The sequence below is a fragment of the Cetorhinus maximus genome, chromosome 8 (genome assembly GCF_964194155.1).
Source record: "Cetorhinus maximus chromosome 8, sCetMax3.hap1.1, whole genome shotgun sequence".
NCBI classification, from domain to species: domain Eukaryota; kingdom Metazoa; phylum Chordata; class Chondrichthyes; order Lamniformes; family Cetorhinidae; genus Cetorhinus; species Cetorhinus maximus.
In genome coordinates this window covers 35,345,683-35,373,045 of record NC_135886.1, presented here as the reverse complement: position 1 = coordinate 35,373,045, position 27,363 = coordinate 35,345,683, and the positions used below count along the sequence as shown (strand labels likewise).

The window sequence follows — 27,363 nt, the reverse complement described above, 5'->3', positions numbered from 1 at the left end:
TTTCTTTAATTATTTAAGACAGTGCTTTAATTTTTTTCTTCCTGCTTTCTTTTTCACAATAGGAGTTCCCTACAATACAACTCTTATTGAGATGACAGTCAGGTAGTTTAATGATGAATTTTGCTAATACTGCCCCACTGTCACATCGGCCATTGCTCAGCATGTCAAAACCAGCTTAGATCCTTAAGTATTATGAGTACACTACATTTTGAAAGGGATTGGTTATCCTCAGTGACCCAATAGCTTTATAATCTGTAGAATGGGACAATGGAAAGCATAGGGATGGAAATTTGCATGGCAAATCCTGATCCTATTTGTGAGAGGAACCAAGTGGAACAAAGGCACTTGCCTGCAGAAGGAAAAAAGGCACAGTCATCAGTCCAGACAACCAGGACCACCCGTGTTCATTTCCTAACAAGTGGTGACTAAAAATCACAGGCAAAGTTCTCTCAAACGGGAAATGATGCGTGGCACAACCCTAAGGCAGAATGAACAATGTCAAAGTGTGGTACATAAGTAATTTTTTTTTAAATCTAAAATTTTGAAAAGCACGAGTTCTGTAACATTTTCATCTGTAAGGTGAGGTGAGAGTGACTGCTCAAGTGACTGCCCTTGATATCAAGGCAGCATTTGACTGAATGTGGCATGTAGGAGCCCCAGCTAAACTGAAGGCAATGGGAATCAGTGGAAAGTTTGCCATGGGTTGGAGTCATCTCTCGCACAAAGGAAGACAGTTGTAATTATTGGAGGCCAATCTTCTGAGCCTCAGGACATCAGTGCACGAGTTCCCCAGGTTCCCCAATCATATTCAGCTACTTCATCAATGACCCTTCCTCTATCATAACATCAGAAGTGGGGATGTTCAATGATAATTGCACAGTGATCAGTATTCACAGTAGCATTCAGAACTCCTCGTATACTGAAGCAATCCCTGCCTGCATACAGCAAAAGCTGGGCAACATTTAGACTCGGGCTGACAAGCGGCAAGTAACATTCGCGCCATAAGTGCAAAGCAATGACTGTCTCTAACATGAGAGAATCTGACCATCTCCCGCTGACACTCAAACATTACCATTGCAAAAATCCCTCACCATCAACATCCTTTGGGTTACTATTGACCAGAAATGTAACTGTACTAGCCATAAAAAAAAACTGTGGCTACAAAATTCTGCAGAGAGTAACTCACCTCCTGGCTCCCCAAAGCCTATCCAACATCTATAAAGTGCAAGTCAGGAGCATGATGGAATATTCACCACTTTCCTGGATCTTCCCTATGCACTTTAAAGCTGAAGCTGGGATTTCCTGGCCCTGCAGTGGTGGGGACCGCTGTGGGGGATGCAGCGGGCCAGCCAAAAGTCATAGAAACATAGAAAATAGAAGCAGGAGTAGGTCATTTGGCCCTTGGAGCCTGCTCCACAAATCAATATGATCATGGCTGATCCTCTATCTCAACACCATACTCCCGCTCTCTCCCCTCACCCCTTGATGCCTTTAGAGTCTGCTGATAGCTTCACCATTACTCTTAATTCAAAATCTCATCCATATTATGATCATCATGTTATATTAATAACAAGCTATAATTTCAGTTGAATGGGGCAGGCTTTATCAGAAGTTACCGTAGGATGATAAATGAGATATCAGATTATTTTTTTAATTGTGGGTTGGTATGAAGATAAATATTATACTTCCTGTCATGAAACTGTCATGAAAGGAGTGCCCCACCCTTACTTGGGTCACACTTTTAAAGACTTTTACATGTTGCCTGTTCCTGAAAGCTTTGGGAATTACAGAGTCTGTGCTTAGTTTCAAGGGTTTCAAAATCAAAATGTGAGTGTTGCCTGTTCCTATTTGTGAATGTTTTTTCTTCGTCCCCTCCTTATACACCCAATTGTGATGGTGACTGGAATAGCATCTTTCTTATTTGTCTGTTTTTAACGAGCTTTGATCTTCTGTAAAATCACATGGCCTCAAGCTGCTGAATATGGTGGGGGAAAAGTGGCAATAAAGTCAGCTCTCAAATTTATTGAAAACTGGGATAGGTCATGTAAAATTGCCTTTTTTCAGATCATAATTAAAAATCAATATAATATAACTTGTATTGGTGGTGGAACTTTGTCTTTATGAGTTTTTAAAGAGTGTCCCTGGTAGAAAATCTGGAGGTAAGTCAATCAATTTACCATGCCGCTCTTCCAGTAATAGGCCATAATCAGAAGCATCAAAGCCATTTAGTGGTTGTGGAGATGGCCATGCTGAAGAAGACTCAAATTGGCTGCAGCATGATCTGCTGAGGTGAACATCTGACTTAAGGAGGCAGAATGAAAAATAAAAGTTAATGCAGATGGTGTTATGAGTTCTGGCGGAATGATGGTACAACATTTGCAAGGCTTTCCGATGCTTTTAATGCTTTGTACCATCATACAAGTTAAAACTTTGTTTAGTTAAGATGGTGGTACAGTGGTATTGTCACTGGACTAGTAATGCAGTGTCCTAGGCTAATGCTCTGGGGAAGTGGGTTCAACTCCCACAGCAGCTGGTAGAACTTAAATGCAATTAATAAACCTGGAATACAAAACTAATCTCAGTAATGGTGACCATAAGAACTACCATCAACTGTTGAAAAAACCCATCTGGTTCAAGAATATAGCACATGGATGAGGTGCTTGCACTTTATCTGTGCAGAATTGATATCAAGAGATTTTGGAAGCACAATTTTTGTTTCTTGGAGCTGCTAGTGATCGTTTGTCTTGGCGCTCCAAAAAAAAATTCTTTAGGGAAGGAAATTTGCCAAATTACCTGGTCTGACCTACAATGTAACTCCAGATCCACAGTGATGTGGCTGACTCTTATCTACCTCTGAAATGGTTCATCAGGCCACTCAGTTCAAGAGCAATTAGGGCAACAAATGCTGGTTTTGCCAGCAACTCCATGTCCCATGAAAGAATAAAGAAATCAAATCATTAAATGTAAGATCTGAACATTAATGCAATTAACATTGTCTTATAAATCATTATATGTAGTTTTAATGAAATCCTGATAATTCTTGTGAAAACTAGATAACCACTTCTTGGAACCAATTTAATTATAGCTCAAGTATACTTCAGGGAAAACCAGGCTGTGCAAATTCCAGCTTGTGAGTCAGATATAGTGAACGGGTTTTGGCAATTCAATTTATTTGCATTTTGATTTCCTACTCATGTTTGACCTGTTTGAACTTTATTGGTCTGGAAGTTTGGAACGGCTTGCTATTGGCACTGCAGTTGCTTCATTGGTAGATTAACCCAAATCAGAACACCACAATCAGTTAGTAACTACTTAAGTTAGCTTAAAAAACTTAAAGGACGCTTTGATTTAAACATCATGCATGGCCTAGCAGGCTTTGTGGTTTGGATCTAGCTAGTGTAAGTTTGTTTGTGCCTGAAGTAAAGAATTAAATGCTTCCTGAGTAGAGGTAATTTTTTTTGGGGCAGTCTGGGAGAAACAACTGAGAAATCTTGAGGTATAGGTCACTGTATTGCACAATAACGGTTGGAACCTTCTAGATATTGCTTCCCTTGCTGAATTCTCAATTGGAAACTTCTCTACACTAGAGTTCTGGCAAGGCAATTGTGGAAAGGGTTAATGTTATATTAAGCACTGGTTCATTATGTCACACATATAGCTCAGTGATGGTTTTGTGGGGTCCCATCTATCTTCCCATAATCCCTGAGGTGTATTAAAAATTATATTGCGTATTTTGTCCACTTAGGACAACCAATAATGTCCTTCTGGCCCTTTAGGGAAGGAAATCTGCCGTCCTTACCTGGTCTAGCCTACATGTGACTCCAGACCCACAGCAATGTGGTTGTCTTTTAAATGCCCTCTGAACAAGGGCAATTAGGGATGGGCAATAAATACCAGCCTAGCCAGTGATGCCCACATCCCATCCATGAATAAATGAAAAAAAAACAATAATACCCATGTATCAGCAGAGAGAGTCCAGAAGGAGAATAAAATAATCCTTGTTTCAACAGCAACTGCAGCAGTTCTGCTTCTTACTGAATTTTGCTGTTTCTTCCCAAGAACTTCACAATGGTGATGAAGATGGTGAGAAATAAGAAACATTGCTTTTAAGTGTGAAAATTTTGTAAGGTGTTTGTCTACTTGCTGAAGACAGCATTTTAAGTTGGAGATTTAGGAGGGAACACGTTGAGGCTGTAGCCTGCTGTTAGACACACAAGAGGCACTCCAGCTCGGGATTAGCAAGAGGAAAGCCTGCACAGAGCGCACACACACCCATACACTATTGCTGCACTGCAGGTCAAGGTGGCATTGTCTATGCCCAATCTACAACATTTTAATATGCATTCAGAGCCACTGGGCAGAATCATTCCAGAGTTGCATTCAGTGCGGTACTGGGTGTGAAAAAAGTCATTTTACCCGCCAGCCTCAATGGTGGGTTTTCGTGCCATATCATTCCATTCCTGGCGCTGTCCCGCCTCATTAATAATGCATTCCACGGGAAACACGCCAGATCTCTGGCGGGCGCCCACCACGCTGTGACCTCAGCGCTTCCTTGCTCTGGGAGCCATATTTGAAGTGCACCAGAGCGCAGCCTACTTCATGTTGACAGACCAGCACTGCTCCAGGCGACAAATGGCCCTGAAAACAAAGAAGATGGCAGCTCCCAAATTTAGTGATGTCTCTCTCAGGCACCTGCTGGATGCAGTGCATGGCCGCACGGCTCTGGCTACAGGTGGACCACCAGAGACAACAATCCAGCCTGGGAGGTTGCGATCAGCACCACTGGAGCACAGAGCAGGTCAGCCATCCTGTGCAGGGAGAGGATGAATGGTCTCATCCATTCCACCAGGGTAAGCAAACTGCCTCATCACTCTCAACTCACCTACACTCACAAACCCATCACACATCCACAGGGATCTCACACCACAAGGGACAACACCATTAACTCTCTCACACACACGCGGACATCTCCATCAGGCTCATATCCTCTGGAGTTCATGTACTCATACTGTCCATGGCTCTGCTCATCACACAAACATTCCACGTAATGCCATGCTCACGTTCTCTGCATCTGTTTTCAGGCAGGAGAAGCTGGCTCACAGCAGCAGGGAGAGGTCCCAGACCAGGAGTGGAGTGACCCACATTAGGCCCATCATTCACTTTGAGGAGTGTGCCATCATGCTGACTGGTGAGGATGTGGGCCATGCCTCTGGTGACGGTGAGGTCAGCGACGAATACCCACATGAGGATTCTGCACCATATCATCCCTCTCTCAATGCAACTGTGAGTGCTCTCTCTCCTGCTTTTGACTCTGCTGCCATGCACTAGTTATCTCTACTTTGGTTCACAGGGAGCTCTGCCAAGCGACTGATGCCCTGAGCCAGCCAATCCCTCAACTCCATCCAGATTCTCACCTCCAGTCAAGGGGACAACTCCTCCATTGAAGAGCTGGAAATAAGCAGCCTGGAAGACCCTTCACAGCGCTTACCCACACCCTCCACCAACACAAAGACACACTTCGGTAGGACCTAGAACTAGAGCAGGCTCAGGTTCACAATCTAGTGGTCACCACATGGACACATGTCTGCAGCAGGCGGAGGCAGGTTCAGCTAAGGTCCCCGGCACTTGGAATACTGCTGAGGAAGAGGCATCTATGAGGTCCGAGTCAGATGATGAGTCTTTCGATTCGGCCTTCCAACTCATTGTGGAGAGTCAGCAGAAAGCAGGGGGACATCAAGCAGATGGTGGAAGACCCTGGTCCAGCAGAACACGGGGATGTGTGCAGACCTGCACTCCATTGCAGTAGGCATGGGCAAGTTCCTGCAGTGGCAATGCAGGAGGGAAACAGGACACCTTGATGCCCCTCCAGGTGCTCCTTCCCCTCAAGGAGTCAGGCCGAAGCACTTGAGCGCCCGGAGGGATGAGGTGCAGCTGAACAACCCTGGGTCATCCACTCAGGAATCTCAGAGGCTGTCTGATCCCTCCAAGTCCCCTTTGCCTGTGACTCCATCAACCTCATCCTCATACACTGCAGAGGAAGCAGCTGGCCCACAGGAGGACAGCCAAAGCAAGCCGGGGCCCTCAAGGCCTTGGCTCTCCAGAGGACACACACCAAAGTCATCAGAGGCAACAGCACCAACCATTGCACAGGCTATCTGCACCCCTGCTGCAGATGTCAGGGCAGCACCTTGAAGAAGTGGTAGGCCTAGAAAAGTTAAGAAATTCTGATCACATGGTTGCACAGGTGAACACATTTTCTCTCTTCATCCAAAAATATATTCACTTTCACTGAATAATGTGTAATTTTGTCTTTCAGCTTCATTTGTCTTTCAGGCTTCATGAGTAATCCCAGTGCATCTCACTGCCCCACTAGCAGTTCATCTCCATGCAGCCGGACCATGAATGATTCTGAAGGGAGAGGTGTGTGTGTGGCAGAGCCTTTCGGAACCTCGTGCAAACACTCTCCCACGCATGCGGAGCCTTCATCTGTCACACTCATCTCAATGTCCTGAGCATTTTCAATGCTGCCTGCTGGGGTTCTCTTTCAGTTGTCCATCTGAGCTGACCTGCATCTCTGCCCACCCACTGATCACACTCCCATGCAGCATCTGTGCCCGTCCTACACGAGGCTCCCTCACTTTTGATTTCGACAATGCTGGTCATAGTGAAGCTTTGGATCAGTTCTCCCATCCCGCAGTCACCCATGTCCTTCCCCCCATCATTGTCGATCCCCTGGCACTACCTTCCACCTCCCCGCCATCACCTACCAACCTGGACTCTTGTCTTTCCAGGATGTCCAGGTGAATGTGCATGTTCCTCACCTTCTTGAGAACTCAACCCCCATCCACGTTGACTTCCTCAAACTCCTCCTTCTCACCCCTTCCCACCTCTGCCTACAAGTCCCCACCAATTACCCTTGCCATCCCTTCTACCACAGTCAATGCACCCTGACCTCCCCACCCCGCCCGCCCCCCCAACCCCCCAACCCTTTCGGCTCCCGCTGCCCCCTGTCCACTCACCATTCCCTCCTACCATGTCCACCCTCATTTCACTCCCCAGGGATTTCACAGACCCCTCCTACCTAGCGTGTTTACCTGGGCATCCCACACCCTTTACTCCGTCCTCAAACCTTACCTCCTCCTCCACCCTTACTTCCTCCTCCACTCTTACTCCCTCCTCCACCCTTACTTCCTCCTGCACCCTTACTTCCTCCTCTCCCCGAAAAGCTTCCTCTCCCTGGACATCTTCCACTCTCACTCCCTGGACACCTTCCCTCTCTGAAATACCTTCTCCCCCCGACACCTACCTCCCCAGGACACCTTTCCCCCTCCGAACTCCCTCCTCTTGCCAGACATCTTCCATCCTGGAGACACCTTCTCCCTCCAAATTCCTTCCCCACTTCAAACTCCCTCCCTTACACCTTCCTACCCCCTTACACCTACCTACCCACTTTCCGCATTCTCCTCCATTACACCCTCCTCCCCATCCCAACCTCATCCCCTACAACTTCATTCTCTGCCTCCCAACCTCATCCCCTACACCTTCATTCTCCCCCTCCCAACCTCAGCCCCCCAACACTTTCATTCCCCCCCCAACCTCACCCCCCCCACCCCACCGACAGCCTGCTCTCCCCCCCAACCTCACCACTCCCTCCCACCCCCCCAGTACACCTTCCTCTCCCAGTCAATCCTAGACCTTCCACCCACATCCCCACCCCCACCCCCTGGTACACCTTCCTCTCCCACTCACGGCTGAGCCTTCCTCTCCCCCCCTTGCCGATCTTCTGTAGTAGCCCATGGCCAAGACCATGATGTCCTGATGCAGACCCGAGCATCAGTGGAGACCTCCCACCTTCCATGAGCTGCTTTGCAGTGGAACCTTGGCCATGAGAATCCATCCAGCATGCGCTGCACGTGTTCCTCCAGGGTCCCCAAAGCTGTAGAGCTCCAGCATCTTCTCTTCTGATGTCTGCAATCTGAACAAGACCCTAACGATAAGTCCCAACTTCTGCATGTCCAGAATGTGTTCTGGGCTGGTGTGCTTTTCCGCTAGCATAAAGGTAAACCTGGCAGAGGGGGACGGATCCGGTCGGGCCTTTACTTTGCATCCTATTACCAGGATGCAAATGGGGTTCACGCCAGCCTCCAGCAGGATTCCCATTCCACCATCGGTTGATCCCAGTTGTGTTTTCACGACGACGTGAAAACGATTTTTGGCCTTCTCGCCTTATTGTACGCACCCCCCCCCCCCCCCCCACCCCCCCACGATTCCAGCTGACAGGGCTGGAAAATCCTGGTTATTATATGTATTTGCATATTGGCAAAAGTGGCTGCAACTTTTCAAAGGCGCAATAGTGGGTTTTGCACCCACAGATAACAAAAGAGAAAAGGCCTTACTTCTCTACTGTGGAGGTGAAGAATTGGAAGATATTTTTGAGACAGTTACTCCTGCACAAGGTAAAAACTGACTACAACGCAGCAAAAAATGCCGTAACCATGCCCAAGGAAAGCACAATATATGAAACAATTGTCTTCCAATGTACTAAGCAAGAAGCAAACAAGACAATTGACCAATATTGCACAAGATTGAGGTAACTAGCAAAATAAATGAGGCTTTGGTGATGTTCAGTATGTCGAACGGGAAATCAAAATACAAATAATCGAAGGTGTCTCCTTAGTCAGCTACTCCGACAAGTACTCGAGAAAGCAGAAAACTGTCAGAGCTACTGGAGTTAGCGAAATCATTATTGTTTTCAGAGTCCAGAGCTACTGAAGTTGAGGCTGTTAACAGTAACTATCATTACTCCAAGTTCAACTCCTGTGTAAAATGCTGGTTAGGCCACAGTGGGAATTTTGTGCACAGTTCTGGTTACCACATTACAGGGAGGACATAATTGGTCTGGAGTGAGTATAGAGGAGATTTACAAGAATGTTGCCAGGACATGAAAATTGCAGCTAAAAGGAGAGATTGGATAGGCTAGAGTTGTTTTCCTTAGGACAGAGCAGGCTGAGGGGTGACTAATTGAGGTGTACAAAATTATGAGGGGCCTAGATAGGGTAGACAGGAAAGACCTATTTTCCCCTAGCTGAGGGGTCAATTACCAGGGGGCATAGATTTAAGGTGATTGGTAGAAGGATTAGAGGGGACATGAGGAAAACATTTTTTCACCCAGAGGGTGGTGGGCATCTGGAATTCACTGGCTAAGTTGGTGGTTGAGGCTGAAATGCTCAACTCACTGAAAAGGTACATGGATCTGCACCTGAAGAGCTATAACCTCCAAGGCTACGACCCAGGTGCTAGAAAGTGGGATTAAAAATGAGCAGCTAGTTTCTTTTTTTCTCTTTTCTTTGGGCATCGCAGACACAATGGGCTAAATGGCTGCTTTCTGCGCTGTAACCTTTCTTTGGTTCTGTGAACACTGTTTATCACTCATGTGCTAGGAACCCATCTGGAAAGCAACAACAGCAGTCTCACCAACAGTGTAGCAGCTTGTCCAAAGAAAGTTTCCACTCTGGCGATGCTTATCCACATGGACAGAATGTCCTGCTACTGGCAAACAGTGAAAAGCCTGTGGAAAATTCAACCATTTTGCTCATGTTTGTCACTCATCAGCAAAATTAACTATTAAGACCAATATCACCAGAAGGATGCCATGTGCATGTACCCAAAATGGCAAAAGAATGTGGCCAATGTAGAGGCAGATGACCCTGAATATACTTTGTGCTCTCTTTTCGACATAGCAACCAGCCACATGTGACAGTGATCATTGGCTGCTCGGACATTGATGCTCTAATACAGAGGTTCATACAGACAGATACAGGAGCATCTGTCAATGTCAAGGGAGACAAAACATTCAACAAACTTCAAAATGGCTCCATTCTCTGCCAATCTGGGAATATGAAAATTTTCCCTTACACCAGTGACAAACGATTGAAAGTTCTCAGGACTTTTGAAATAACAGTTTCATTCAAAGACACTGGAACAAATGCTGTATTCTATGTCATACCTAAAGGAGGTGACACATTTAACAGTTTCCACACAGTAACAGATCTGCACAAGATTGCAGTCACACACACAGTTCTTACGCATGCCAACAACATTCCCAAAGTGTATTCTGACCATTTCATGCAGCTGCTTGTAGACACATGCCCCCTAGTCACGCATCACTGGCAGTGAATACCATTTCATGTAAGGAAACAGACTGAGAAGGAACTTCAACGTCTAATTGACCTTGACATCATTGAGAAAGTTGGGGATGAGCCTACCCATACAAGTTGTCACGAAACCCATGATTGAGAATCAGATTAGAATCTGCACTGATACATGGTCATCAAACCTAACCATACAACAAGAAAGACACTTGACACCGACAATCCATGATATAATGAATGGTGCTAAACATTTTGTTAAACTTTACCTAAAAAAAAAGCTACCATCAAACCTAACTTGCAGAAGGATCGCAGTATTCACCACTCACACTGAAATTTTTCGATACAAGAGGCCCAAATTTGGAGTCAGTTCAGCAAGCTGAGGTATTTCAGCTCATGATTCAGTCTGCATTTCAAGGACTTGAAGGCATAATGAACATCAGTGATGATGTTCTCATCCACATTCACGCTGAAAGTTAATTCAAGACACACCTACCTTCATGGCTACAATGTCTTAGAGAATGTAACCTCACCTTGAACAAAAATAAGTGCTTGTTCAATGAAAGCAGAATTGTATTCTTTGGTCATGTGTTCAGTGGTGAAGGAGTATCATCTGATCCATGGAAAGTTTCAGCTATTGCTAATGCTGCAGATCCTACAAGCATGCAAGAAGTCTGGAGTCTGCTTCATCATTTGCTGTAGTCACTTCATTTCTGATCTGGCAATGTTATCTGTTTCCGCCCCCCACCCCACCCCCCCACCCCGACACACACACACATGTGATCTGACAAAAGAAACCACCAAGTGGGAATGGACTATATCACAGAAACATACTGTACACCAGATCAAACAATGGTTGTCAGCAAATTGCACAAATGCCTGTTTCAAACCTGAGAAAAGACAATTTGTCGTGGATGCAAGTCTGGTTGGCTTACGTGCAGTTCTCATGCAGAAGAACAAGTCAGGTAACCCATCAATCATTGTTATAGCAATTAAGCAGGTCGCTATTGCCTGTAGAGCAACGTTATTCACAAACGGATAAAGAAGTGCTCTCAATTACATGGGGTAACTTGCACTTTCATCTCTACTCGTATGGAAGCAAGTTTGAAGTAATAACTAATCATAGTATAAGCCAGGCAAGCTCAACCCAGCAGACTATATTTCATGAAATCCATTGCCAACAGTTACTCCTACTAGTTGTGAAAAAAAGGTTGACAAACACAATCTTAATTATGTAATGTTAAACATGCCAAAGTTCATCAAAGCAGCAACAAAACACAATATGGCATTGCAACTATGTATGACAGCTATGGAATCTGGAAAGATGTAATCAAGAACGTGTCTGCAAGTGAAATCGTTCACACACTTCAAGGTCTTCACAATGTACAAAATGATCTCACCATTACAAGTTCATCTGATCTTACGTTATGCAGCAGAGGTATTGTCATTCTGCATTGATTGAGGGAATGTGTTGTAGGTATAGCACATTAAGGTCACCATGGAATTGTCAAAGCCAAAATACTCCTTCAGGAAAAAGGTATGGTTCCCAGGAATTGACCACATGGTAGAGCTCAAAATCGATCAGTTTTTGCCATGTCAAGCAACCACAATGTTAAATCTTCATGATCCTCTCAAGATGTCTGAACCATAGATTGAAGTTAGCATTAATTTCTCAGATTTGCACATTGACAAACACCTGCTTGTTGTCACTGATGGAAGGCTGGTACCTTCTTTTCTCAGATTCTGTTCACTTCTTAAAATCTGCTGTCAATATCCTTTCTTATTAGAAAATAAACGCACCTTGAATCCCCTGTCCTTGCAACTGCCACCACATCAACAGCCTTTTTTTCTTCTCTATAATTTCCTTGGGGTCATAATTGGCCAATAAAAATCCAACCATGTTTCCATACCAGCAGCAAGACTACCTAAGTCCACAACGGTAAAATAACACGAATCTGCATTTTCCTCAGATTAAGCAACCCCTTGATTTTAAAATTCTCATCCTTGCTTTCAAATCCTTTCATGGTCTCACCTGTCACTATCTTTCCCATCTCCTCAAGACCTACAACCCTCTGAGATACCTGTATTCCTCTAATTCCAATCTCTTGATCGTCCCCAATTTTAATCACTCCATCATTGGAAGTCATGCCTTCAGCTGCCAAAGCCCTAAGCTCTGAAAATCCCTTCTTATGATTCTTTGTCTCAATTTCTCTCTTTCCTCTTCAGGCAGTCCTTAAAGTCAACCCCTTTGATCATCTCCCCTAAAATCTCCTTAAGTGGCTCAATGGGTGGAATTTTCCATGCCCACCAGCACCCGGGGGGGGGAGGGGCGTGATGGGTGGCATCAGCGAACAATGTGGCGTGATTGGTTTTACGACAGCGGGAAACCAGTTCACGATTGTCCGCTCAGCCCACCAATGGCGGGCTGCATTTCCCACCATCGGACATTGGGAAGCCTCATTGTAATACATCTGCATATCATTAACAGGCCAGCCTGCCGGAATCAATCCACCCCCAATCCTGCTGGATCCTCCATCCACACCGGTGGGAAAGCACGCTGACATGTTTCACAACAGCACACAAGTGACGTGCACTCAGCAGCCTGCACTTTGAGGGGAACTCGGAGTGAGTACACGGTAACGTTGTGCAGTGCTCACCAGGGTCACCTGTTGGACTTCAAGGGCACTGAGGGGGTCGGGGTTAAGGGCAGCCCTGCCGTTGAGGCAACTCATGGCAGGGTGGGCGGGTGGGCGGGCGGGCGGGGGGGTGGGTGGGGTAAAGGGCAGCCTTGCTTTCGAATATAGCATACAAGTATTCAGGGTCGGGGGAGTTGGGTGGATGAGGGAAGTGGCCATGCATTCGGGAAACTTGTATAAAGTGAGCATTCCTCTGCAACTCAGACAGTTCAAGCGCAGCCACATTGATATGATTGCGGTTGGGCTCCTAGCTTATCTGCCTGCTCAAACAACGCAGAGGCATCAAAGTGCTACCAAGTTCTCCAGAGCTCCATTCCCCCCCACTCCCCGCCCCCAGCACAGACTGCAATTTCATAAACATTTTAGTGGTGCAGAGCAGCTGGACTGCACACATTGTACAATCTCCTCGCTAAAGCTGGCCACGGAGCAGTCACTGCTGGAGGTGCTCACAGCCCCTTGCAATGTCAGAATCCCTGCCTGGACCAGTCTCCCCCATAGTTTAAGCTAACAGGGCAGCCATGCAGCGCACTAATCTCTGGCCATCCAAGCGGTGGACAGCACTCTCCAGGAAGGGTTGAGAGGCCGTCACACTTAACCAAGACAGTTTCTTAGTACACCCATGCTCACCACGTGTCTCTCTCTTTCATCCTGCAGGGGGAGTACATCAGGATCATGGAGCCTGGTGAACTAGCTGTATGCCTGAAGGTCTACAGAGTGTGAAGAAGACGGAGGAGAGTGTGACTGAGGCTCCTGGCTGCACAGAGGCAGGAGCAGCAACCTCAGGAAGAGGGGGCAGCTGGGGCTCCTGCACATGCTGCCCAAGAGCCACAGCGAGCCGTCACAGACATTTTACCCGTCCACTATCACACTTAGTGCAAATCTGGGAAAATTCTGCCCAATGTCAAATTTTGTTTGATAACCCTCCTGAAGCACCTGGGATTGAATTAAAGGTGCTTTATAAAAGCAAGTTGCTGTTATCCCTGTGTGTCTCTCCCTTCTTAGGTCCACATCCCTCATTTGTCTTTGTGTCTTTGTCTTTATGACTGTCGCTCTGTCTCTATTCTACTTGTCTGTGTACCTTCTTGTTTCCCTTTTCTCTCTTTCTCCCTTTGTTTCGGAAGTTGAAACTGCAATATTTAATTCCTTGTACATTATAACTTCTCTGACCTGCAATGTTTGGGACCAAGTCACATCTGGACTTTGGAATTTTCAGGATTAAAGCATGATATTAGAATGCCTAGTCACAAAGGTGTGAACCAGATATCAATATTTACTTGAAGCATAAAGCAGTAATAAAATTGTCTTACTTATACAAATATTGTATCTTCCATATTTATGCTCCCAAAGTACTGTACTAAATTCGAGGTAACCCTTGGGTCTGTTCAAAAATTTCTGACAACTGGTGTTTCCGAACAGCAGATTTACAGATTGAAGAGGCTTTTGCAAACTTAAAAAAAAATTTCAAACTCAATTATTGTATCTGACTTTGTCACCATTAGAAAGAAAAAGAACCTGCCATCTTGCACTTAATTATACCTGATGCAAATGAATGTGCACTCATTTAATTGATGCCACCATTCTAATATACAAATCGCAACTGCTGATCCCACTCTGATCCATCACTATTTTAGCTACAACAGAATTAAAGGTCAATTATTTGGTGTTCAACAAGGCAGCAGAATGTTTAATTGTTCTGGAGAAATAATTAACCTATTTTCAGTTCTTGCGTCACTAATCAATCTTAGCATTGATTCTTGCCAAAATTGTTTTCACTTGAAAATCTACCACTAGTACATTTAATGGAATAAATTGTGACTAGCCATGTAGTGTGACCACAAATCTCTCATGGCTTAGTTGCTGAAGAATGATGTGGTGCGCCTCAACTGTGGAGGTACTGATTCAGTCAAATGGCCGTCTGCCATCTACATATTTCTCGTCTAGCCCTCCCGGCCCCCCACCACCACCACTACCTACTCAGACAAGTCCAATTTTGTGAACATCCACCAATGAATCCTCCTAGTTCTCCAGTTTGGACAAAAACATATTTTTTAACAATGTGTGTATTTATGAAGCACTGTCTTCAAAGCACTTGATGCAACGGCCCAATCTTCCTAGCAGCGGCAATGGTGAGCGGATAGCTGCTGCGCTCAAAAATTCCCCCGACTCAACGATGCTGCACATTTCTTATGGGGCTTTCCGATCCCAGCTTTCACAGAAATGCGCAGCACAGCATTTCTCAGGGAACTTCGTCAGAGCGGAGTAACATTGGAGGAAGACAGGACAACGCCCCCTTTTTATGTCACCTAGCTGCGGTATGGTAAGTTTATAGGTACAGCCTTTGAATGTGACTGAAGGGGTAAGTGAATGGGTGAAATTATGAGTGGGTGAGTGAAAGTGGATAGGTGGTTATGGGAGTAGCTGGCGGTGGGGTGTGATTGGAGGGTCAGTTGTGGAGTTATGCAGGTATTAGACTAGGTTTTACCCCGTCTAATATTTTCGCTGTAACTATCCAGGCAAGCACCACTGAACTGTCCAAAGCCTCTGACTCTAATGTGGAGGATCCTGGGGATTAGAAGAATTGCCCATCAGAAGTTGAAACTTTTCAGGCCATTCCCACATAGGCCCACGCATCAGGATGTCTGCAGGGTTCTGACACTGATCTTCAATAGCACATCCGGTCTCTGCTGATCATGTTTGACCAATGATTTCTTTTAGAAGAGCAGTAATTGTTATGTTGGCAAATACAGCAATGTTTCTGCATCAACAAGGCCTCACAAATTGCACTGACACGTATGACCAGTTAATCTTATTTTTGATGTATTGTTTGCACCAGGTCTTCAGCAGAACTGTGATTTTTAAGTAGTGCCCTGGAACCTTCAGGGAGTTATTTTTATGGCACAATGCTGCCAGGAGCAAAAATCAGCAAATTATGAGCAGCACACTCCTGAATTTTCAATATACAGTGCCAGTGGCTTGACTTCTGGCTGGCAGAACAAGTCCATTAAAATACCCTTTCAAAGTCCATCTGAATGGGCAGCGAGATGGCACTCCATTTCAGGTTCTATTCAGAACATGGCATCTTTGACAATGCAATGTGCTACCCAGGTGTGTCAGTTTAGACTATGAACCAATTTGTCGCGTTGGCGTGGGTCAGAAGATTGTGGGTTTGAGTTCTGCTAATTGAGTCATCACATCACACTTCATGCTTCTGCTCATAGACTTTGGCAATAACTATACTAAATCATCCTATGAGTATGGATTGTATATTATATTAGCATCTGAAGTATTTCTTTACTTAGACTGAACCAATCATGTCTTTGCTAAATCAGATAACATGATATACAAGAGTTTGTTGGACTTAGCACTAGGAAACGCAAGATTTTTTTTTATTGTAGTCGAACTTTATTCGGTTACAATGACACATCTAAGTGCTTTTGCCGACAAATATTGATTTTGTTCAGAAGCAGATAGCCTTTTCCTCTACCAGATTATTAGCATCTGCTATTATTCTCCATGTTTTATTATTACGCTGTCTCATTTACAAGACATAAAGCCAAGTAATCTATTGAATTACATCAAAAATATATATTTTTTTCCCTGTCGTATCATCGCTAGAATGGCAATTGGAATTTATGTATATCCCATCAGTGCTCCTGCATGAGAGTACAATTGAGAAGTACAGTGAAAAATGAACTTAACTAACCACCCTGTCTCCCCCACTCACCCAGATCCCTTTTTCTTCCCTTGCTTTCCTGAAAGAATAGGTCCAAGATTGTCAACACTCTCCTGATTGACAATATAAATAATAGGGGCTCTTAAACTGCATGCTCTAATTATTTCAGTATGTAGCCTAATAATTCAGTCAAGAAAGCAATTGGCCAAATATCTACTTATGTGGACAATTACTAAAAACTGTTGAAGAAATATAAGGAAGTGCCAACTCCCATAATTTGTGAATACAATTTACAGCTAAAGCAAATCCTTCCTGTATTTATTTTTACCAATGGCTATTGGGCCCCCCAGTTTGATTAGTATCTCACTGAAAATGCTCGTTAGCATTTTCTCGGTGCCTGCACTTCAGTAGAACATTTTGTAAGATGAGAGGAAAATGTTGCCATAAAATTTTGTGCAATAACAAGATTAGCCCGGATGTGTTGACTCATGTGCTCATTAACCACATACCAAACCTGACTTTGTGATGATTAAGTTTATGCCATGTTCTGACATGTGTGGGTGTCCCTATTGATGTCTGCTATTCATTCTCTAGGTTGCGGTGGTTGGAAATGAGATGTTTGAATATAAAAGCTGTGTTGAATGATACTTTATGTCATAAGCCTTAAGTATCCTTCTTTCTCTTCCATGTTTGTCATTTGGAGTGTTTGGTAGGGTTCCAGTGGGTACATAAGTGACTGCTAACATCATGAGAGCACACCCCAGACTCAAGCTCTCCACACAAGATTCGCTTTAGTAACCAAGTTCCAGGCATTCTGGTTGCGTGACTAGTTGTGACTGTCTCAAAATAGTGTATATGCTTCACATGACAGTTTATGAACACCTCAGTGTTTGGTATTTTGTTCTCCCATCTGATATTCAGAAGATTCTGAAGGCAGCTCAAGTGAAAGTGGTTGAGCCTTTTGCATGGCATGGTACACACTCCATGCCTGGCATGTGTAGAGCAAAGTGGGCAGGACTATTGCTCTGTAGTCTTTCAGTTTGGTAGGCAGACTTAGTCTTCTTTGTTCCTAGACTGATGTTCGAAGTCTGCCAAAGGCTGCACTTGCTTTAGCAATTCTTGCATGTGTCTCATCATCAATGTAGACAGCTTGAGGAGTGTGCTGCTGCTGAGATAAGTGAACTTAACCTCAGCCGACAGGTTCTGGTCATGGACTGGAACCTTGGGCTCGAGATAGGGCTTTCCTGGAGCAGGCTGGTATGCATTACTTCAGTTTTCTTCATGCTGATCATAAGGCTAAAGTTGTTGTATGCATTGGAGAACAAGTCCATGTCACATTGCATGTCCAGCTCTGAACTGGCAGCTAGTGCACAGTCATTGGCTAACAGCAAATTGTGAAATATGCCCTTACAGGCCTTGGTCTTTGCTGGAGTCATCTCAGATTGAGCAGCTTCCTGTCCATACAATGCCTGATTTTGATGCTATCTTGGAAGGCATTGGAGGGCTTGGCAGAGAAAAAACATACTGAAGAGGGCTGGTGCTAGTATGTTTTTTTTTCATTAGGGGATGTGGACTTCACAGGCTGGGCCAGCATTTATTGCTCATCCCTAATTGCCCTTGAGCAGGTGGTGGTGAGGTGCCTTCTTGAACCACTGCAGTCCATGTGATGTAGGTACACCCACAGTTTCTGTTAGGAAGGGAGTTCCAGGATTTTGACTCAGCGACAGTGAAGTAACGGCGATATATTTCCAAGTCAGGATAGTAAGTGACTTGGAGGGGAACTTCCAGGTGGTGGTGTTCCCATCTATCTGCTGCCCTTGTGCTTCTAGATGGTGGTGGTTGTGGGTTTGGAAGGTGCTGTCTAAGGAGCCTTGGTGAATTCCTTCAGTGCATCTTGTAGATGGTACACACTATTGCTACTGTGCATCGGTGGTGGAGGGAGTGAATGTTTGTGGATGTGGTGCCAATTGTCCAGGACAAAGCTGTCCGCTTGGTGTCCAACTTCTTCAGTGTTGTAGAAGCTGCACTCATCCAGGCAAGTGGGGAGTATTTCATCACATTTCTGACTTGTGCCTTGTAGATGGTGGACAGGCTTTGAGGAGTCAGGAGGTGAGTTACTCGTCGCACGATTCCTAGCCTCTAACCTGCTCTTGTAGCCACAGCATTTATATGTCTAGTCCAGTTCAGTTTCTGGTTAATGGTAACCCCCAGGATGTTTATAGTCAGGGATTCAGTGATGGTAATGCCATTGAATATCAAGGGGCGATGGTTGGATTCTCTCTTATTGGAGATGGTCATTGCCTGACACTTGTGTGGCGTGAATATTACTTGCCACTTGTTAGCCCAAGCCTGAGTACTGTCCAAGTCCTGCTGCATTTGGTCATGGACTGTTGTCTTAAGTGTAGCATTTTAACATAATGGTTAAAATGAAGAACAATTCTCAACACTGGAGACAGCTCTGCCAAAATTCACACATTAATTTTGGGATGTTAAAAAGGTCAAATATTAAGAATTTCCAGTTTTTATCTCAAGTTAGTACTTTTGAATATGGTCTATTACCCACGTGCATAATTATTTTTCTTATTTTTATTACAAAAAGTATTTTGGAGAATTTGCTTTCAATGTCGCCTGAGAAGGTGTGATAAAGTATCATTATATATTAATTGGTATATATAATAATAAAATTACTATTTTGTTACTGTACCAAACATTCAAAACTACACACACAAAGTTTTTAGAATTGTGTATGTGAGTAGATGGCATTTCCATTAATCCATCAGCAGGCATTTATAACCTCACTTACCGAGCTAACACTTGTGACCCCTTGTCATCCAAACCCAGATACCAGATAACTGATGAAGTATTAGTCAATACAATGACCCTCAACTGTTTCACTTAATGTGAAACCAAGCGACTGGATTGATAAAGGACCTAATAAGGCCACTAAGAAATGAATTAAAGTAGTTAAGAATGCTACCCGTCCAACCTAAAGGTTGGTGGGCAGGCGAAAAGCCCAAGAGGCCTTCGCGTTTTTCAGGAAACCTCATCCATGGGCAAGATGAGGTTTCCTGAAGCTCTTATAAAATAAATAAATTTTCCCACTTTTACAAACATGTCCCAACTCATGTGACACTGTCAATGTGTAGGCATGTTTAAATAAATTTTTACATCATTTATTAAACTGTTTTATTATCCATTCAACCTCCTCGAGGCAGCTCTGTGCCTCAGGGAGATTGCTGTGCTCTTTTGCGCGCATGCGCAGAAGAGTGCAGGCCCTCACTCTCCCTCCTCCTCCCCACCCACACAGGTAGCGCTGAGGCGAGCCTTAATTGGCCTGCTCGCATAAAATGGCGGTGCGCAGCCAATTGCAGCTGGAGATCGGTTCTGCACCCGCCCGCTCCCGCGCAGCCTGCCCGCCATAGGAAAAGTCCTGGCCATAGTGTCTTATATTGAAGCCTTGCTCTGTACCATTTTTTACCATTTCTCAGTGCTGCCATTTCATGCCTTAAAACCGCACTGAAATCACTTTTCTCATCAAAACTGATAGTTCTCTTCTCAACCTACTCCCTCCTAGCACTGGTGAATACAAATCATCCTAATAATCTCAAACATCGCTGTTAAGTATTGAGTTGACAATGACTTTTTGAAGTATTAGATGTCAACCTTGGCTCAATGGTAGCACTCTCACTTCTGAGACAGAAGATTATGTGTTCAAGTCCCACTTTAGAAATTTGAGCACATAATTCAAGCTCACACTCCAGTGCAGTACTAAAGGAATGCTGCATTGTCAGTGGTGCCATCTTTCAAATGATACGTTAAACCAAAACCCCTTCTACCCTCATGTGGGCACTAATCCATGGCACTAAAGATCCCATGATACTGTTTTGAAGACGAGCAAGGGATTTTTCCCTTGACCAATATTTATCTCTCCCTTGACCAATATTTATCTCTCAATCAACATCACATCAACATCAAAGTAGATGATCTTGTCATTATCTCACTGTTGTTTGTGGAACCTTATTGTGCACAAATTGGCTGCTGCATTACTTACATTACAGCAGTGCCTACACTTCAAAAGTATTTCACTGGCTGTAAAGCATTTTGATACATCTTGATGTTGTGAAAGGCACTATAACAGTACAAGTCTTTTTTTTATTATCCTGATGCATTCTAAATTTGTCTGGTGTGTGGAAATGCTTTTAACTTGAATGCTCCTTTTGGAAAATTGGCACTTTTCCTCGTCTACATGTTAGATAGACTGTGTTGTGCAGTAGACAGCAACCAAATTCTGCATTTACAGATTTCACCTTGGCAATATTCATTTAGGGATCAAACCCATGTCTCAGGGATAGTGAGCTGCCTTTTATTTGCCAGGAGGCTTGTGCACTTAATGTTTAATATCTGCAGCATTATTAATATGGAATCCTACTAGAGGCAAAGATGAAAAATAATTGATTATTTACGTTGATCAACTTGGCAAAGAGCATGGGGCAGGACTTGTCCTCTCCACAGCCCCTCTCCGTCTCCCTACTGTTGCAGATCCGGAGGTACTGCCACTGCTGGCCCCATTCCTCTTGCAATCTTTATGTTGACAGGTTAGCAATTCCACCGCCCTTCCTGTGAGCATGCAGTAACCCTCTGCAGCAAATCCAGGAGCTCACCGCAAGAGAACTCCAGAAACCTTCCAGGCACTTAGCTCAAAAGAAATTCCAAGCATTTTCTGTACCTGCAGTTTGAGTGCCTGTCCCTTTAAATAACCGCATTACAGGGCCCAGTTTCACACTTGTTTTTTCTTGAGTGGACAATGAAGAGGCTACCTGCGCATGCATTGCCCAAATATGGGATCCAGGTGTCACATTCACGGTCGGGCTGTGTGACATCAGGATAGCACCAGATCAGCATCTTCCAAGGCACGCAGGGGGCACACCTCAATAATGTTCACTCGTATTCACAATCTGCAATGTATACTTAATGGTATGAATGTAATTCTTGTCAAACAATTGTAACTGAAGAATAATTGTAATAAAAGATCATTTTAATTAGCACAAGATTCTAATACTATAATAATAACTCAGAATCACAGAATCTTTGCAGTGCAGAAGGAGGCTATTCGGCTCATCGAATCTGCACTGGTTCTCTAAAAGAGCATTCTACCTAGTCCCACTCTCTTGCCTTATCCCCGTAACCCTGCACATTCTTTCTTTACAGATAGCCGTCCAATTCCTTTTTGAACATCTCGATTGAACCTGCCTCCTCCACCCTCTCAGGAAGTTCGTTCCAAACTCCAACCACCTTTTGGGTGAAAAACATTTTCCTCACATCATTATTACTCCTTTTGCCAATTATCTTAAATCTGTGCCTTCCAGTTGTTGGGCTCTCTTGAGTGGAAACAGTTTCTTGCTATTTACCCTGTCCATAGCCCCCAGGATCTTGAATATCTCTATCAAGTCTCCTTCTTTCCTCCAAGGAAAGCAGTCCCAACCTCTCCAATCCATCCTCATGGCTACAGATTTATATATTAGATATATATTGATAATTGTAATCTATCAAATTAGCAGAATGATGTCCACCAGTACACAGACTATTCTACTAAAATATAGAATGGTGATTAGTATTATAATTTACAGTTCTTTATAAATAATGAACAATAGTAAATGAATAAACTACATTCTCATGTTTGCAGCTGTTAAACTGCATCTTTTATAAAAGCAGCTAAGTTTAACAGCTTGTCATTTACTTTGTACTTTCAGACAACTCCAGAAAAGGAGGTTCCTAACAAAGCATCTGAGGTTATAGAGCCGAGATATTCTACACACCTTAGGAAACCCCCCGGAAAGACTGAATTTGTAAATTACTCACCAATGTAAATATTTCACCATCTTGAGAAAATTTTCCTTGTAAATATAAAATGTATTTCTTAGTAAAGGGGGAGGGATGTGATAATTATGGTTTTATCTAATATGTAGTATACTTTTACGAAGAATGTTATAAAGGAAGATCACATGATCTTGTGTAACCAATAGAGGAGTAGCATGGGCTACCTCTGTAGTCAGTAGTCTGTAGTCAATAGTATGGAGATAGGGTTTGAAGTGAAAGCACACAAGTGTAGCAGCTGAGTACTTTTATAAATAAACATAATGTTTTCTACCTAAGAAGTGTCTGCTAATCAACTCTATCAATAGTATCAACTTGGCCACCCCACAACAAGTGTGCAACTGGGATTCACAAGTCCTAACAGTGACATGGGTGTTTTTCAAAAGTAAATTTCACTTGTAAATATTTCACATTACATTGGTTTCACTTCATTGAAATGCGCACCATTGTTATTTGTTTAGATTAGTCACAGGGCTAAATGTACTGGCACATCCTGTGGTTGGCATGCATTGATAGTTACAGTGGAATTAAGGACATTTCCTTTATTGTGGAAGGAACAATGTTGTGTTTTTTGTTCACTCTTTATTGAATGTTCATGTTGGTGTCCAGTGTTGTGCTCATCACTCTGTGGGACATGACTAAACTTGCATGCTCAGCTGGCCCTTCTTTCTTTGCATTGTAAAGCATACTGTCTAAGATCACTCTCAGCGGGGATAACTGAAATGTTGTAGCTGAAGTCAAAGCCCTGTAAGGACTCTATCAGCCAATACCATGTGTCCCTGAGATGGACACACATTTGCAGTGTGCTTTATCCCCTCATTTCCTTACCTTGACTGACTGTTCCCACCAACCTCTCCCCTCCAGCACAACCAGGATGCCACATTCTTCCTGCCTCACTCCTCCATGCTCCCAACCCCACTCTCTGTCTTCACTGCATCCCTCTTCCACTCTTCAGTGCCCCTGACTCCACTCCATCCCCATTGCCCCCACTACTCACTCAACTTTGCCTGTCCAGAGTCTCCATGCAAGCTACCATTGTCCTGCTCCTCTCCTTTGTCTGGTAGAGTTAAACAAGGAAACCTGCTGACCTCAGACACAACTGCACAAAGCTGACTGGTGCACGCCGCCTTTAAACGAATATGATCCAGGTACTACGAGACTCTCATGCGCCGCTGACTTTATCTTGAAGGTAGGACATAATTAAAACAAAGTTTTACGCTAATGAGTATTCCTGGCATGCAAACGTATTACAAGTATGAACCCATCACACCAGCATGAATCTTGGAACGCCACAAACATGCCACTGCCTTTACCTCTACATCTCAACCCATCGTTGGGAAATCGAGATTTTGTATCCCACCTAATTCAGTCACCCCGCAAGCCACTTTTCCTGCTGAAGTGGCCTCCATAAAATCTACCCCACCAGTCTTGTTGAATCTATTTATGAATCACAAGAAATAAGCAAACAGGAAACTTTCCCACCATGTTTTGCAAGAGCTGGACTAAATCTAAGAAGCTGAGGGACTTAGTCCTCCACTTCATGAAGTGACGTTCTAATGGCAGGTTGGTACAAACCAGACTCAACCAATCTAAAATGACTTAGGCCAGAATTTTCTGCTCTCGTTGGCAGTGGGTGTGTTTGACAGTGTGAGCAGACAATATGATGGGAAGACCAAAAATCAGTGCTCCATACTTCAATGGCAGGGCCGCGTTTCCCACTGTCACATGTCGCGAACCTAATTTCAATACTCTAGCATCTCATTATAAGCCCTGCTCACTGGAACCATTCCCCACGCTGGATCATCCAGGCATGTCGACATGCAATCACGCCGACGTGTTTCACAAATATACATAAGAAACATGTACCTGACGAGCTGCAATTCGCCCGGGACTTCAGGGTTTGGTTGCCTACCTTGCTTCAGGCAGCGCTTGCATTCATCAGCACTAGGCTTCGCGGGCAACCCCACATCGCTTTTAGGGGGGGCGCATGAGCAGATCTCCACCTACCAGACTAGTCATAAGATGGAGGTGGCTTTTCAACGGCTACAGGGCTAAGGCTTCCGTGGGGAAGGGGGTGAAGTTGTCTTCGGCAAGGGAAGAGTCTTCAGGGCAAATGCTGTGCTGAGGAAGCGGGGGTATCCCAGGTTGTGTCGGGGGCACATGTTGAACTCTGCAAGGAGCCTAAAGATGGTAAGGGCTGAGGAGGCAGTCTCCATGGGAGGTGAGGCCAGATGGAGATGTGAGGGCGTGTGTGAGAGAGTGAGTGGTGATGTCCTTTAGTTGGCTGTGAGTGTGATGCCAACGAATGTGTGATAGCCTGTGAGTGTGTGATTTTAGAGTGCTGAGATGGTTGCTTTACCCTGGCAGCATGGATGAGATCATTCATCCTCGTTTTGCACTGGATGGCCAAGCTTTTCAGTGCAGCGTTGGCACTGACCACCTCTGCCACCGGCTCCCAAGCCGGAGCGGTGCGAGTACTGGAAGTCCTGCTGCCAGAGCGGCGGTGGAAGACATCACAGAGGGCCTCCAACAGGCATTCCAGTGACGGGTCACTGAACTCTTCTTGGCTTTCAGGGCCATGTCTTCACTGGAGTAGTCCTGGGCTGCAAGCTTTGAGAACTGCGTGGGCGGCTGCAGTTTAGATTTGACACCCGGAGTGAAGAAACAGTGAGGTAACGGTATGGTGGGTGATTCAGAGGCCGGCTGCCAGTGAGGAAGTGTGCTTCCTATGGCTGCATAATTAATGAGGCAGTAAGTGGACAATATGGCACGAAAAGCCATCATTGCGGCTGGCGGTTAAAAAGTCTTATTTCATCCCCACTACCACACTTAGTGCAATTCTGAGATGATTCTGCCCTAAGTATTTTTATACTAAACAAAATAAAAGGTGTCAACTGTGGTTCAGTGGTAACAGCCTCACCTCTCATTCAGAAGCTTGTGAGTTCAAGAGCCACATTAGGGACTTGTGCACAGGATTTCAGCTCATACTCCAGTGCAGTTGTGCTGTCATACTGAGGGAGTGTTGCACTGTCAGAGGTGCCATTTTGCAAATGAAATAGTAAACCAAGGCCCTGGCTTTCCTTTCAGATAAACATAAAAATCCCAAGGCCTGAATCTTCTGGTTGGTGTGCAGGGGTGGGCATAAAATGCCCACGCAGTGACATTGGTGCGTCCCGATGTCACCGTGCATCATTCCGATTTTCAGTTCGGCGGGCATGCACCAGAGTTGGCTGTGCGCCCGCCGAACTGTCAAAGGCCTAACAAGGCTATTTAAATTGTAATTGAAATGATTAACAAGGCTGCCCGTCCAACCTTGAGATTGTCGGGCAGGCGACAAGCCCAGGCGGCCTTCGCATTTTTCATGGAACCCCATCCACAGGCGGGATGAGGTTTCATGAAGGGTTTATAAATGTCATAAAAATGTTTATTAAAATTCATTGACATGTCCCAGCTCATGGGACACTGTCCATGACTTGGCGCAGGCCCCAACTCTCCCACCTACCCCCGCCTGCACAGGTAGCGCTTCCAGGTGCGCGTCATGCTGGGTGGGCGTTAATTGGCCCACCCATGTAAAATGGTGGCTCACAACCGATCACAGTTGGCGATCGGCTGCCTGCCCCACCTACGCCCGCTCCCGCTCAGCCCGCCTGATGGGGAGAAAATTCTCCCCCCATCAATTTTTTACTGTTTTTTTTATTCTGGGAAGGGGCAAGGTCATGGAGGTCATTTTACACATTGGCGAGCGGGGCCAGCCCCCGCACACCGACCAGAAGATTCAGGCCCGGGAAATAAGAATACTGGTCCAAACTGGTCTTGTATACCTTAAAATGGAACATCAGTAAAAACTGGGAAATAAGAATATTGTTCCGAACTGGTCTTGTATACCTTAAAATGGAACATCAGTAAAAACTGGGAAATAAGAATATTGTTCCGAACTGGTCTTGTATACCTTAAAATGGAACACCAGTAAAAACAGCGAAATACGAGTACTGGTCCGAACCGTTTTTTCCTTCTGGGTCCTTATGTCTGTAACTTCCTCAATCCTGCAACCTTATGAGATCTCTGTGCTCCTTTGATTCTGGCCTTTTAGGCATCCCTGATTTGGAGCCAATGCTCCACCATTGTTGGCTGTACCTTCAGTACAGTACAGTGCAGTAAACTCTAAAATTCCTTTCCGAAACTTCACTGCCTCTCTACCTCCTTCTACTTCTTTAAGACACTCCTTAAAATTTAACTCACTTGTCATAACATTTCCTATGGCTCGATGTCAAATCTTGTTTCACAATGCTCATGTGAAGCACTTTGGAATGCTTTACCAAATTAAAGCCTCTATATAAATGCAAGTTGTTGCTGCAGTCCAGATAGGTATGTATAGAGCTTTTGAAAAATCTCATTGTAGCTGACTATAAAGTATATTTAGAATTGTGTATCAATTTTCTGATGGAAATGAGATAAATATTAAGAAGGCAAAACAACAGAGCTATTCTGTAGTTCATGTGCAGAAGTCAAAGATCACAGCACATCTGGAGCAGCATTTGCCTGTTTGTTGCAGGAGCCAGAGGCCCAGTGTTCACAGCACCAGCAACTGAACCACATTTTTATGAGAATCTGCATCGCCCACGCTTGAAAATGGCCAGCTCTACGCGGCAGACCACAATGGAGATATAACTGTCACAGGAACTAGAAAAATAAATATATCAGATGTTAATCAGGAATGACACTAAACAAAACTGGAGTCTACTGACTAACTTCTGAATTGGTAAAAGACGTCAATAAAATAATTCTGTGGGGGTGGGGAGCAGGATAAACGAGTAATTTTAAATTAAACATGAGAAATTAGATAAAAAGAATGTGTGATTATTAAAACAGGTCAATAGGTATTATTAACTATTTTGATCCTAAGTGTCTTGATGAATTCCCTTTGAATATTATATTGTTAAAACTGGCTAATTGTGTATACCTACAAAGAGTT

General features: G+C 44.4%; 1 protein-coding gene and 1 non-coding gene across 5 annotated transcripts in view; one reads left to right on the top strand and one right to left on the bottom strand.

The window, feature by feature from the left end:
- The window catches only part of LOC144683554 (receptor-type tyrosine-protein phosphatase R-like), a 110,698-nt gene that overhangs the window by 48,898 nt on the left and 34,437 nt on the right, over window positions 1-27,363 (bottom strand). The gene's annotated exons all lie outside the window — the stretch shown is intronic.
- On the top strand, window positions 2,617-2,755 carry LOC144684124 (U11 spliceosomal RNA). The gene has a single exon (XR_013577410.1). It is a non-coding gene; the product is annotated as a U11 spliceosomal RNA (small nuclear RNA).